The following is a 15,078-nucleotide window of genomic DNA, read 5'->3' on the forward strand; positions in this document are numbered from 1 at the left end:
AGTCTTCTCCAACACCACAGTTCAAAAGCATCAATTCTTCGGCACTCAGCCTTCTTCACAGTCCAACTCTCACATCCATACATGACCACAGGAAAAACCATAGCCTTGACTAGACGAACCTTTGTTGGCAAAGGAATGTCTCTGCTTTTGAATATGCTATCTAGGTTGGTCATAACTTTCCTTCCAAGGAGTAAGCGTCTTTTAATTTCATGGCTGCAGTCACAATCTGCAGTGATTTTGGAGGCCAAAAAAATAAAGTCTGACACTGTTTCCACTGTTTCCCCATCTATTTCCCATGAAGTGATGGGGAAAGAACTAGAACTAGAACTAGAGTGTTAAAAGAACTAGAGTGTTTTATTTCTTTGTAAATTGTATTTTATCATGAATTTTAAATATACATTCTTTTGGAAAGCCTGATATTTAGGATTAAAAAAAAAGTTTCCAAAGTCACAAAACAGTATTATATATGCTTCAAAATCTGTCAGCACAATACTCTCTCAATAGAAAAAACAAGAAACAAGTATAAAATGTTTCCCGTATACTTTAAAAACTTCTAAAAGAGCCTATTTTCCCTGGTCACCACATAAACTATGAAAATGGACAATGACATTTCCCTCTAAAATTACTGACAATATAATCCCCATTTCTAGAAAAAGCCTTTGTTCGACTAATGAATAAGCCCTCATTGAGATGCTAAATCATAGGATGCACTGTAGTTCCCCTGAAAAGGCCAAACAGCATATTCTTTCACAAAGAATGAGTCATTGGTGTAGAATATTCAGCCTATTTAAAACAAAGATCAGCTTTAAATCTGAGGTCTTTCTTCCAGTTCCTTTGCATGCCAACCTCTTGCTTTTGCTTTGTTGTAGGAGGCACAGATATAAATAATACATATATTGTGATACCACCTCAAGCAGGAAATAGCTCTAATTAACTCTCAATCATCCACTCCAGGAAGGGGAAATATTTACAGTTCAGATCATCTGCCCCAACAGAGTCACACATAAAACACCCACTTCTCCCTAGATACTAACTACAGTAGACTTAACGTCCTCGCTACTCCCAGCAAGCCATCCCTCCCTCAATGTGACTGCCAGGTTAGGAATTTTACTGCAGAATCCAAAGGCTTAGCTATAGATAACTCTAACAATCAAAACTTGGTATAATTTCTCTAATAATGAAACAGTTCAGTGTCATTTCGAGGGCCTCAGAAGAGCTCTGGTATACCACAGTCCTTTATGTCTCAGTGCAGAGAAGAATTCAGTAAGAGCAAAGTGATAGATAAGAAGTGATTTATTAGACTAGGACCCTTGTGAGGCTTACAAGCAGGCAGGGAGAAATGCCACGTCCCGAGTACTTACTGGGCTAGTTTCATAATCAGGAAAAGTGGAGGGGGGTGGAAAACTTTGTCTTTCTTGAGTAAACATCATCTTTCCATCATTAGTTTCTCCTCCAGGTTGGGCAGGGGAATTTTCTTATCCCTCCATGGTCAAGCTAAGTCCACAAATTGTTTTTTATGTGTACAAAGAGCATGTCCCAGGGACCATTAACTTACTGAGCTCACTGGGCAATCAATATGTGGGTCTCATCCTACCACTGTTTTACTGTTTGGGGGCATGTCCCATGCTTCTGTTGCATGGTTTTGTTGCTAAGAAAGCTGGCTTGGTTTTGTCGTTAAGCAAACCTGCTTTCTTGAGTAATCATTAAATTATAGGGTTCTCTCACTTTTTTCTACTTAAAATCCTCTAGGCAGGATCAACTATCTAATCATTTGTCCTTTTACTCTGTCTCTATCAATAATACACTATGAATCACTAAATTAATCAAATAACCCAACTTTTATGCTAGTCAGTGAATTTAAAAGAGAGTGGCTCCACAGACAGTTACTGCACAAAAACTTGCTTTGCTAGTATCTGAAAGGTAGATTGGTGAGGTCCTTTCCCATGAAAATGCCATTTATTTCCAAAGCTGCCAAAAACCAGCAAGGATTCACTGAAACAGTAAAAAGAAGAGGAGGCTTTTTTTTTTCCCCCTTTTCAAAGAGGGATGGTGAGTTTGAAGGAATGGAAGAATGGGTCAGGCAGCCCCCAAATATCCTTCCCCCTTCTAATTCTAGTGGACAGAGGTCCTTTCCCTCTTTCCCCATCCCTCACAACCAGTCTCTGTTTGGGGAGGGTGGCGAGACCAGGAAAAGAAAGGTATAGTATTAATGTCCCTGGGAAGGAGAGTAAGCTAAAGTCCCCTTTTCCACATGCTCTCACAACACTGATCTCCAAGGAAATAGAAACTTGGAGCTGGTCCAGGCATGTCCCTTCCCACCTATAGTTTTTAAGATGGGCTGGTGCTGGGGGCCAAGGGAGTCATGGGAATCAGGTCAATAGGAAATGTGCTGCTCTACTATTCTGATCAGCAGACTCTAGAGGGCATTAGGACAAAAACTCTGCCTTGTTCATCACTGTATCCAACATATCTAGAAGTGTCTTGTACAGATTAGACACTCAAACAATATTAACTATTAAACTAATCTATCATTAAACCTATAAATCTTAAAACTGAAATGGAATGAAAACTTGTATCATACTGATTTAAAGTGACCATTAACTCGATTTATTTGATTTGGCACTATAAACCTACACACAGAAAACAGGTCACTCCAGGCCAAAGACGCTAGTTTCTTTTCTGAAGTTCCTGAGCTGCAGCAGCTAAAAATAAATATGGTCCTAGCCAGAATAATATTTATCTTTCTCCTATTATCACAGATTCTTATCTCCAGCAGTCAAAAGTCTACCCCTATCTTCAAGGTTCAAGTTAAATGCCACCTCCACTGGGAATCTTCCTACATATTCCTATGGGTCCCCCAGTGCATACCAGTGCTTTGAGGACATTTCTGATACAAAATTTATCACATTGTGACTCTCAATTATAAACTGAGACTATTCCTGAAGGTTTAAAAAGAAGTCTCAATCGTTCCTGTATATTCCCAAATCAATAAACACTTGTTAAATTTAATTTTTCAGTCAGCAGTTGATTTTCATGCCTCTTTTCAAAGGTCATCAATTAACTAAAGATCTGTAAATTGTTGGCTCCAACAACATCCTTTTAACCTTCATTCTACCTGCACTGTCTATCATTATGTTCTATATCTCTAACTACTTTACAGATTGACTATAAAATAGGGCACATTCAAAATTAGGGCCTGTATGCACATAAATTTCCTAATTAAATGTTAGTGTTATTCCTAATTTTATTAATTCATTTACAAAACTAATAATGGGAGGGAAAAATTATTATTATCAAACATAAGCAACACAAGAATAAATGACACAAGAATATATACCATCAAAGAGCTTATAGTCTAGCTGGGGTGTCAGATATGTAAACAAGAATTCCATTTAATTATCTGCTTGCTAAACATTAAGTCTCTCCGCAATCATCCACAGTTTATTAAATAATGGTTGAATTTAATTTACTCATCCAGCCAACAGCAATTTTCCTTCCATGCCTCTTCTCAAAGGTCATCATATGACCAATGATCTGAATTCAAAACATACAGAGGACTCACCAATATATCCATTGAAGTAAAGAGAGGATACCCAGAATTAAGGGGCCAGAAAGGGTTTCCAGGACATTATACTTGGATTATATTTTGAAGGATGAGTGTGGGTTTGGCCAAGAGAGAATTTATACATAAGTAACATGAGCATTTGTTCTGCTCTTTTGTTTCTATAAGGCTTGTCTTAAATTTCCAAAATGTCCCCTCTTTAGAGTTAAGTTAAGCCAGTTTTAAGGAGTATATAACATATAATTGCATTGCATAAAATTCTGCTGCTGCTGCTGCTAAGTCGCTTCAGTCGTATCCGACTGTGCGACCCCATAGACGGCAGCCCCCCAGGCTCCCCCATCCCTGGGATTCTCCAGGCAAGAACACTGGAGTGGGTTGCCATTTCCTTCTCCAATACATCAAAGTGAAAAGTGAAAGTGAAGTCGCTCAGTCATGTCCGACTCCTAGCGACCCCATGGACTGCAGCCCACCAGGCTCCTCTGCCCATGGGATTTTCCAGGCAAGAGTACTGGAGTGGGGCGCCATTGCCTTCTCCGACATAAAATTCTAGATAATGCAAACTCACCTACAGATTGGTGCCTGAGGAAAGAGAGATGGGAAGAAAAGAAGGACTACGCTGAGGAGAAGGAAGCAACTGGGGGCAATGAATATGTATACTATTCTTGATTATGGTGACAGTTTCACAGATATATACATATGTTTAAAATTACCAAACTGTATATTTTACATAGTAACAGTTTATTTTATGTCAATTTTTCCTCAATAAAATTGTTTAAAGAAAGACGAGACAACCAAAGACAACGTATAAGCTTCAACTGCATCCTATATATATGTTTTTTTTAATGTCACTTTTGTGGAGCAATTAGAGAAATAGGCCTACAGACTATATTAGCACATTATTACATCAATGTTAAGTTTCTAGGTAGAAAAGTATAAATCTGTACAACTTTCTTAGAAAGTCATCTGGCAATATACAATATGCTGAGGGCAAAAATTATGCACAAAAATGTGCACTGCAATAATAAAAAAAGAGTAAACAATCTAGTTGTCCATTTAGTTGATGAGTTGATAAATAATATATTCATCAATGAAACAACTAAATACTACGCAGGCATTAAGGCATTAAAAAGGTAGGGCTACCTTCACCTTCAAAAAAAATAGGGCTGTATTTATTGGTATAGAAACAAATATAAGATATATAAATGAAATTTTAAATGGTTAAGGCTATTCACTAAAATGCTAATGGTGATTGACACACTTCATCTTCTAATTAATTCACAAGCAAAAATGTCTATTTTATATAGTCATTTCATAATCAGAACAGAGAGGGCGATGGCACCCACTCCAGTACTCTCGCCTGGAGAATCCCACAGGCAGAGGAGCCTTGCAGGCTGCAGTCCATGGGGTCACTAAGAGTCGGACACAACTGAGAGACTTCACCTTCACTTTTCACTTTCATACATCGGAGAAGGAAATGGCAACCCACTCCAGTGTTCTTGCCTGAAGGATCCCAGGGACGGGGGAGCCTGGTGGGCTGCCGTCTATGGGGTCGCACAGAGTTGGACATGACTGAAGTGACTTAGCAGCAGCAAAAGCATAATAAGAAAAGCTAAGAATATTTCCAGCTTTGGAGAAACAGTAGTTTGGAATTATCAAATTTTGGAAGAAATAAGGAATGTTAACAATGTAACACCTTCATTTTATAACATGAAGAAAATGAGACCCAGGAAAAGAAGGTTCCTTCCCTGCCTAAGGTCACAAAGCTATTCTACAACATCGTCCTGCTTTCCCCTCAAACTGCCTTCTCACACACGCGCCATGCCTCGGTGCTCTAACGCAGTGACTTGTGTGCTTTCTCCCACGTCTCTCACTAACTTCTGTGATTTAAAGTAAATGAATTAAACTCAAAAACAATTGTAACTGTTGATCTACAAGGTCATCTTTAAATCTATGATTCTGTAAGGGAGCAAAATTTGACACCCAAAAATGTCTTTCATTGGTATTTTTTAGCTTTAATTTTTATTTGCTTAAGTTATGAAAGTATGATAACATATTTATAGGAGACTTGGAAAATACAGAACAAAGTTACATATAGTTTCACTATATATTACAATTATTTTTTAAGTGCAGAAACTAAGATTTTCATTTGGAATTTCAATACCAAACTCTAAAAAATTAAAAGAATGAATATAGAGAAGTAGAAGGATATAGTAAACCTGAAAAGCTCTGTCAACCGATTCAATGTAATTAAGATTTATACAATTTTCACACAACAGTAGGATACAAATTATATTCAAGTTCCCATTAATTTTAAACTAGGAGACACTGGAACATACAGAGGGACATAAAACAAGGTGCAAAAATTTCATGGTCTAAAGGTATTGAAATCATACACAGTCTTTCTCTTATCACTATGGAATTATGTTATAAATCAGTATCAAAAGATATGAAAATAACCCACATATTTTCAAGTGCATGTGACATTTATGAAGAAAGCACTTCAACGTGGCCATCAAAAGCCTCAATAAAGTTAGACTGAAAAAAACACAGAGGGTGACTACAGAGATGAAAGCATCTAAATGAGAAATTATTATCAAAATGAGAAATTAATATTCAAGATACTTTAAACAAAATCCCATGTATTTGAAAATTAAATTTCTACTATTAAATGATGGGTGTATTTAAGAAGCCATAACAAGAAAAATTAGAAAATACTTGTTTTTGTCTTTTTTATCCTAATATAAATTTATTCATTTTAATTGGAGGCTAATTACCTTACAATATTGTATTGGTTTTGCCATACATTGACATGAATCCGCCACGGGAGTACACGTGTTCCCCATCTTGAACCCCCCCTCCCACCTCCCTCCCCGTACCATCCCTCTGGGTCACCCCAATGCACCAACCCCAAGAATCCTGTATCCTCATCGAACCTGGACTGGCGATTCGTTTCTTATATGATATTATACATGTTTCAATGCCATTCTCCCAAATCATCCCACCCTCTCCCTCTCCCATAGAGTCCAAAAGACTGTTCTATACATCTGTGTCTCTTTTGTTGTCTCCCATACAGGGTTATCATTCCATCTTTCTAAATTCCATATATATGCATTAGTATACTGTAGTGGTGTTTTTCTTTCTGGCTTACTTCAGTCTGTATAATAGGCTCCAGTTTCATCCACCTCATTAGAACTGATTCAAATGTATTCTTTTTAATGGCTGAGTAATACTCCATTGTGTATATGTACCACAGCTTTCTTATCCATTCGTCTGCTGCTGGACATCTAGGTTGCTTCCATGTCCTGGCTATTATAAACAGGGCTGCGATGAACAGAGGTACACATGTCTCTTTCAATTCTGATTTCCTCAGTGTGTATGCCCAGCAATGGGATTGCTGGTTCGTATGGCATTTTTATAGAATAAAAACGAAAAGAGAATTTACCAGAATCTGTTGCATGCAGCTGAAGCCAATCAATGCAATTAAATACCATGCAGAGTCTTGAAGAAAGTATGAAAACACATAATGGACGCTGGCATAAAATTTTGTGAAATTTGAAGAAAATCTGTACTTAGTTATTAATACTGTATCACTTGTTAATTTCCTGTTCATTTGTTTTACAACATACTACAAAATGTCTCTTTGGCATACAGATTATTTTAGACCAATTATTTTTAAGAAAGAGGAATACTCAAGAAGTCTTTCTTTTTACCTCCCCTTTAATGGCCTGAAAGAATTTAGATAAAGGGCCTGGTCTAGGAAGAGCACTATCAACACAGAGATCTACAGAATATATGGAGTAGGTATGGCAGGAGGAACTCAGCAGGGCCTAGAGATCAAAGTCCTCTCTGGATCCCACTGTCCCTGCGTGGCACAGCAAACACCCGTTTACCTAACATTTGCTCTCCCATCTTCCTGTAATTTTTTTTGCTCCCCTTTTAAGTACCAAACCCTTAGCCTCTTCACCTCTGAAATGCCATATAAATCTCAACTGCCTAAGTTGTTCTGGGGTCTCATTTTCCTGATGAAGACCTTGTATGTACATAATTAAATTTGATATTCTTCTTCTTCTTTTAAAATTCTTACATCAGCTAGAAGAACATAAACAGAGCACAGGGAAATTTTTTTCTTCCCCAACAAAATCCAAGACTCTACAGTTGCTGAAAGCAGTAAAATCCACATTAATGAATTCCTAGTCTAATATTTGAATATAAATATAAGATACAAGATTGCTTACCAAGATATCTAATCTCCAAATTTATAAACCATGAACAGAATTTTTACATTTTATAATGAATATGATATCACAATGTAAAGAAGTTCTTTACAGGGCCCAAGTCTTAGACCAATGTCTTTAGACACACTTACAAGGTCACTAAACATAAACATCAAGCAGTGAATTGTGCTAGAAGAGATGTGAAATATAAACATATACACACTTTTAATGATACTTCAATTAGTTTTTCTATAAATCATCACTCATAAAAGTTGAACCTGAAATGTAAATTTACTCTATTTTCCAGTAGCAAACATAGCCACAATTCTGCAAAATCAATGATACCAAAAATAAAGCCTTCAGTTCAGTTCAGTCACTCAGTCATGTCCGACTCTTTGTGACCCCATGAACTGCAGTACACCAGGCCTCCCTGTCCATTACCAACTCCTGGAGTTCACTCAAACTCACGTCCATCGAGTTGGTGATGCCATCCAGCCATCTCACTCTCTGTCGTCCCCTTCTCCTCCTGCCCTCAATCCCTCCCAGCATCAGAGTCTTTTCCAATAAGTCAACTCTTCACATGAGGTGGCCAAAGTACTGGAGTTTCAGCTTTAGCATCATTCCTTCCAAAGAAATCCCAGGGCTGATCTCCTTCAGAATGGACTGGTTGGATCTCCTTGCAGTCCAAGAGACTCTCAAGAGTCTTCTCCAACACCACAGTTCAAAAGCATCAATTCTTCAGCATTCAGTTTTCTTCACAGTCCAACTCTCACATCCATACATGACTAATGGAAAAACCATAGCCTTGACTAGATGGACCTTTGTTGGCAAAGTAATGTCTCTGCTTTTGAAATCTTTTTAATCCTCACAATAATTGTCTTTACTGTCAAAGTCCTTTGACTTTAGCCCCTTTAAACAAGTCTCTCCTAACTTACAATGTAACTAATAATGTACTGGAGGAAGTCAGGATACATGGATCCTTGCCATGAAAATATCTTGCCCAAGCTGTTTAATAAGACTCTTTAGGCTTCAGTTTTGGGCTTCCAAGGTGACACAGTGGTAAAGAACCCACCTGCCAATGCAGGAGATGCAAGAGATGTGGGTTTGATCCCTGGGTTGGGAAGAACCCCTGGAGAAGGAAATGGCAACCTACTCCAATATTCTTGCCTGGAAAATTCCATGAACAGAGGAGCCTGGTGGGCTACAGTCCACAGGGTCACAAAGGATTAAACACACCTGAGCATGCACCTAGTGCCGTTACCGCTAAGTCACTTCAGTCGTGTCCGACTCTGTGCGACCCCATAGACAGCAGCCCACCAGGCTCCCCCGTCCCTGGGATTTTCCAGGCAAGAACACTGGAGTGGGTTGCCATTTCCTTCTCCAATGCATGAAAATGAAAAGTGAAAGTCAAGTCGCTCAGTCGTGTCTGACTCTTCGCAACCCCATGGACTGCAGCCTACCAGGCTCCTCCGTCCATGGGATTTTCCAGGCAAGAGTACTGGAGTCGGGTGCCATCGCCTTCTCCGGAGCATGCACCTACATGCACACAGACTTCAGTTTCCATCATCTTCAAACTTAAAGAGTTTAGAAGTAATTCTCGTGCCTTTTGCAACAGTACTAAAATTACAGAATTCCATTAAATTCAGAACTATCAATACATCAATCTTCCAGTCTATTCCAAAAAACTCTTTTTCATGAACAGCTTGCTGATTGAGGTATGAAGAAGAAACAATGTCCCCCAAAAGAAAATCCTGATTTTTTAAACACACATGCTTATGAAGTCTTAATTTAAAACTTTTATTCTTCTTACTATCAAATATCTACAAACTTTTTCCAAACTCTCAAAAGCTGTAACTTAACAGTATAGTGAGAACATATTCAAACTGCATCCTTAACGTAATATTCAGGTGTACAATGAATTAAATTTTTTATTCAATCTTTATGTAAAACTATAACAAAACACTGCAAAACAAAATCATGAGGTAATATTTCTCAGAAGAAAAAGAACAAAATTTCCAAATATAATTTTACTTTCTAAGGTGAGTTTTAAAGCTGTTTTATAATATAAGAGCTTTTTTATTTTTAAATAATCCATGTTTCTGAAATGATCATTATGCAGCTAACATATTTTCTATTTATGTTTTTAAATAAATATATATACAAATATACATGCTAACCAATCATAAAATGTCTTGATTTAAAATGTCTTTAACTTGAATCTTATTTACATACATAAAATAAACTGATTGAATAATATGAAAGTGCTGGGCTTATTTTCTCCAAATTCTGCAAAGAGAATCAAACCCCTTAAATGTGTTCCTGATTAAATATCTCACATTTCTAATTAAATATTTTTCAAAAAGCTATCATTTCTCACAGCCTTCTCAACTTTTCTTCATTTGTGCCTGTGGATTTTTTGAAGAAATTATATTTCCATAGAGATTAACTCAGGAAAAAAACAAAAAGAGTCAACAATGCCTCTAAGTTTTTATATTTGTTTCAAATATTATCACTGTGCTTAATAAAACTAAATATTTAAGATCAATGCTAAGTAAAACAAGTTTACAGACTGACAATAAACCTGTATAGACTATGGAAGTTCTGAAGTCATGGGCACTTCCAATCACAGTTGAGCCACTCTGCGACTGAATTATCAATCAGAACACTTCATTCCTTAATCTTTCTAAGTGTCTACCACTGTCTGTCACAACTTCAATACACATAAGCATATTTCTAAGCTCCAGATTGGACCTTAAGCACAGACAGAAACATTTCAAGATAAATCCTCAGAATTTCCTGTGACCTCTAGATGAACACAATCAATCAATATATAATGTCAGATTTGAAAAATGCTAGTCATTATCAATACTTTCCAATTCAATTCTTCCTTCCCTCTTTTTCTTCTAGTCCTTGTCCCTTCTTCTCACTAACAGTAACACAAAAAGAGTTGAAAGTCTTAATGCCTATGAGAAAACTCATTTATGTCCACAACTTCCAAAGCACAGTATGGAACAAATTGCTTTTTTAAGGTTAATTAAAACCAGTATCCTTACATTTCACAAATAGAGACTTCTACGTGAAGGAGTCATTCATCTTGAAATGACTAAGTAAAATTTATCAGTCTCAATTATTCAGAACACGAAATAAGGAGTCTTCTCATTGAAACCCAAGATAATGAAGCTACTAGTACAGTTCCAGCTAGCACACAGGCTGAGAGTAAAAGCATCCTGCTTCTATATGAGGCACAGCAAATGCAGGCTCTCTGGGCTTCTCTATTCCACCCAAATGACAATAATCTGAAGTGAAAGAATTTGACTCTTACTCTGCAGTGTCAAATATTTACTTAAAATACCTTTAATTCAGAGGCAAAATAGTTCTTTATAAGTACAGCATGGAAAAATTACTTGGACCTTTGCCTCCCAGAAAGGTAGTACATGAAAGGGTACAAAGATCCACTATTTATCATTATTTAAAATAATTCCAAGCAATTATACAGACATTCCTAAAAGTATTCATATTAAGATTAGCAGTATAGTTTATGGTATAGTATTGATGCCTTTGAACTGTGGTGTTGGAGAAGACTCTTGAGAGTCCCTTGGACTGCAAGGAGATCCAACCAGTTCATTCTGAAGGAGATCAGTCCTGGGTGTTCTTTGGAAGGACTGATGCTAAAGCTGAAACTCCAGTACTTTGGCCACCTCATGTGAAGAGTTGACTCATTGGAAAAGACTCTGATGCTGGGAGGGATTGGGGGCAGGAGGAGAGGGGACGACAGAAGATGAGATGGCTGGATGGCGTCACTGACTCGATGGACGTGAGTCTGAGTGAACTCTGGGAGTTGGTGATGGACAGGGAGGCCTGGCGTGCTGCGATTCATGGGGTCACAATGAGTCAGACACGACTGAGCGACTGATCTCATCTGATCTGATAGTATAGTTTATGGGACAATGTTTTTTCCAGTTTCTTTGAAATAAACTGGTCCAAGAGGTAGAAAACTAAATTGTATTCTTACCCTGTCATAACTGTTCACACTTCTATGTCCTAGAAGAGTGCTTTTTAACCACCTAAGCACAGAATTGAACAAGTGCTAATTTTAAGCTGGTAACTATATGTAGTTATCACCTTCATGTCAAATTATTGGCACTTAAGTAAATTATATCAAAGCATCTACAAGTTATTAAGTACTTTCACTGAAAACTGGCTCAGTGTTCCTATACACAGGAATGGCCTCAGAAGCCATTCCCTAAGGTTCTCCAGAACAGCAGTATTATATTCCATGGTAGTTTCATACATTCAGGCCTAGAGCTGCAAGAACAGTGTTAAGAGGAAGGTAGCCAAATTCTCGTCAGGATTCCTATCCAAAGCTGGCATGCCTCCCCTGTAATTTGCTTCTGCTGAAAGTAATACATATAAGGACACCAAATTCACTCAAGCCTATAGACAATGACCTATACAATCACATAGTACTTTAGTCGTAAAAATAAACTACTAGCTCTTAAGTAAATTATATGAAAATAACATTATTATTAAATAATAAAGGGACATGGTCTCCCTTTTAATTAGTTGTGAAATAAAACATCCACTGCTAAATACGATAAGGAAAGAATTTGGCTCTGCTGCTGCTGCTGCTAAGTCACTTCAGTCGTGTCCGACTCTGTGCGACCCCATAGACAGCAGCCCACCAGGCTACCCCGTCCCTGGGATTCTCCAGGCAAGAACACTGGAGTGGGTTGCCATTTCCTTCTCCAATGCATGAAAATGAAAAGTGAAAGTCAAGTCGCTCAGTCGTGTCCGACTCTTAGCGACCCCATGGACTGCAGCCCACCAGGCTCCTCTGTCCATGGGATTTTCCAGGCAAGAGTACTGGAGTAGGGTGCCATCACCTTCTCTGAATTTGGCTCTAAACAGCAATAAATGCAAATATGTGATTTCAAGGAGGCTTACAGATTTCAGAAAAGACCCAGAAATCCTTGGAATAAGGACAGTGAGAATTTACAGCTTCATTTACAAGAATGAAGCAGAAGACACAGGGATAAGAACACAACATCCACAATCAAGCAACATAAAATTTTCTATGCTCGGTTTCCTCATCTGTAAAGTAGAGATAACATGTGTGCCTATATACCTCATCGGGTTATTGTGAAGATTTAAAATAAAGCAGGCAAAGAACTTCATATGGTGCTGGGTATACATTAAAGAACAGTAACTACTTGTACTTCTACTACTATTAGAACCTTAGGTATTCTACACTGAGAGGTTAAAGGGCCAAGTAAAAGTAAATTTAATCTAGACAAATATCATGTGATTTCACTTACACATGGAAACTAAAAAAAAAAACAAAACAAATGAATGAAAAAAAACAAAACAAAAACAGACTCATAGACACAGAGAACAAGCTAGTGGTTGTCAGAGGGAAGAGGAGTAGGAGACTGGGTGAATAGATCAAGGAGATTAAGAGGCTCAAACGTCCAGTCATAAAATAAGGAAGTCATAAGAAAGTAATACATAGCATAGAGAATATAGTCAATAATACTGTAATAATTGTGTATAGTGACCGATGTTACTAGCTTATCATGGTGATCATTTCATAGTATATTTAAATATCAAATCATTATGTTGTATACCTAAAGCTAATATAATGCTGTATGTCAACTATATTTTAACTTAAAGAAAAAGTAAATTTATCTAGCCATCCTCTAGAACAGGGGTAGGCAAACAAAAGCCTACTAGATAAATGAGCTCTTTTGTTTGGCATGAAAGCTAAAGATGGAGTTTACATTTCCAAACGGTGGGGAAAAATTAAAAGAATAATATTTTGTGTCATGTAAAATTTCATGAAATTCAAATTTAAGTGTCAATAACTAAAGTTTTATTGGAACACAGTCATTCTCATTCATTCACATATTTTCTACTCTGCTTTCATACTACAATGGCAGAATTCATTGGAATAGAACTAACATGGCCAATAAAGACAAAATATTTAATATCTGAACCTTTTACAGTCTATCGACCTTGGTCTAGAATCTAGACTTAGAGCAACTATTTAACTAAAAAGTTAACAAGTGTATGCTTTCCTTTCATAGCTAACTTGACAGATTTTCAAGTAGTTTTTTGAAAGTAACAGTTTAAATCTGCAAGCATTAAAAATTCTGTTTAAGGCAATGCTTCCCATATTGTCATCTTCACATCACAACATTTCTATTTACCAGAGAAAGTTACAAACAAAATCACTCTAAATATTACTATTTTTAAGCTCTAATACCACTACTGGTATATAATAATAACCAGAATGTGAAAAGATCGCCTTACCATGATATATATTTACTAAGACAATTGAGAATTAAGCACTGAAATCAATGGTAAAGTTAAATGCCAAAAGGAACTGAACACTAAGTTGCATCCACTGCCACCAATTCTCCAAGCTGACTCATAACCTTTGGGGAAAAAGAAAGGTTGAAATAAAGGGAGATATCTGAAAATTACTAAAAGATGCAAAGTGGAAAAAATGCAATTATATGATAAAGAAGAAACAGAATTCTGAAAAAAGAGCAGGACATGCTTAAGCTACATACAAGCAGTACACACATAAAAGGCAAAACAAACACGGTAGAGGATACTTACAGGAAACAGAAGGCAAAGAACTGCTTGATTACAATATGAGAAACCATGAATTCAAAATGTGTCAATCACTCTCTCCCTCTCCTTTATTTCCCCAAAGGTCTTGTTTGATTTTGAGAAAACTTTCTAGGGAAAATGTTGCAGGACTTTATTAAGTATCAGTGAAGAAAAGTGCTCCAGATATAAACGACATGTGAAATGTTAAAGGAGGAAAAAAAAAAACAGAAAGTATAGCTGAAGAACTTACATACCCTGACAGGGGAAGTAAACCTGCAAAACAATTAAATTACTAAGGAATTACAAAGTATCATATAAATCACGTAGATGATGATCCTTTTGGCAAAAAGAAAGGAAGGTAAAGGAATCCATACTCCAGCTTGTGAAGGAAGACTGTAGACTGGAGTTTAAGGAGAATCTGAAATATCAAGAAGGGAAATTGGAACAGAAATCAAATAGGGATGAGCAAAAAAGTGGATAAGCAGCATTAACAACAAATTTATGATTTATCAGGTAGTAGTAAAACCATGAATATGTTCCATCTAGAGCAAGTGTGCTTAATTTCTATAGTAATTGAGCATTAGAGATGACAGACTTCAGTATAGAAACTGTCAAAGCTGATAGAGCAAAAAGTCAACATGATTAAGACTTTCCCGTACATTACCAGGGGTGAGAACAAAATTACTG

General features: G+C 37.0%; 1 protein-coding gene across 1 annotated transcript in view; it reads right to left on the minus strand.

Moving 5' to 3' along the window:
* ADAM10 (ADAM metallopeptidase domain 10) overlaps positions 1-15,078 on the minus strand; it is a 144,598-nt gene that overhangs the window by 62,333 nt on the left and 67,187 nt on the right. The gene's annotated exons all lie outside the window — the stretch shown is intronic.

This window comes from Bison bison, unplaced genomic scaffold (genome assembly GCF_000754665.1).
Source record: "Bison bison bison isolate TAMUID 2011002044 unplaced genomic scaffold, Bison_UMD1.0 scf7180017864066, whole genome shotgun sequence".
NCBI classification, from domain to species: Eukaryota; Metazoa; Chordata; class Mammalia; order Artiodactyla; family Bovidae; genus Bison; species Bison bison.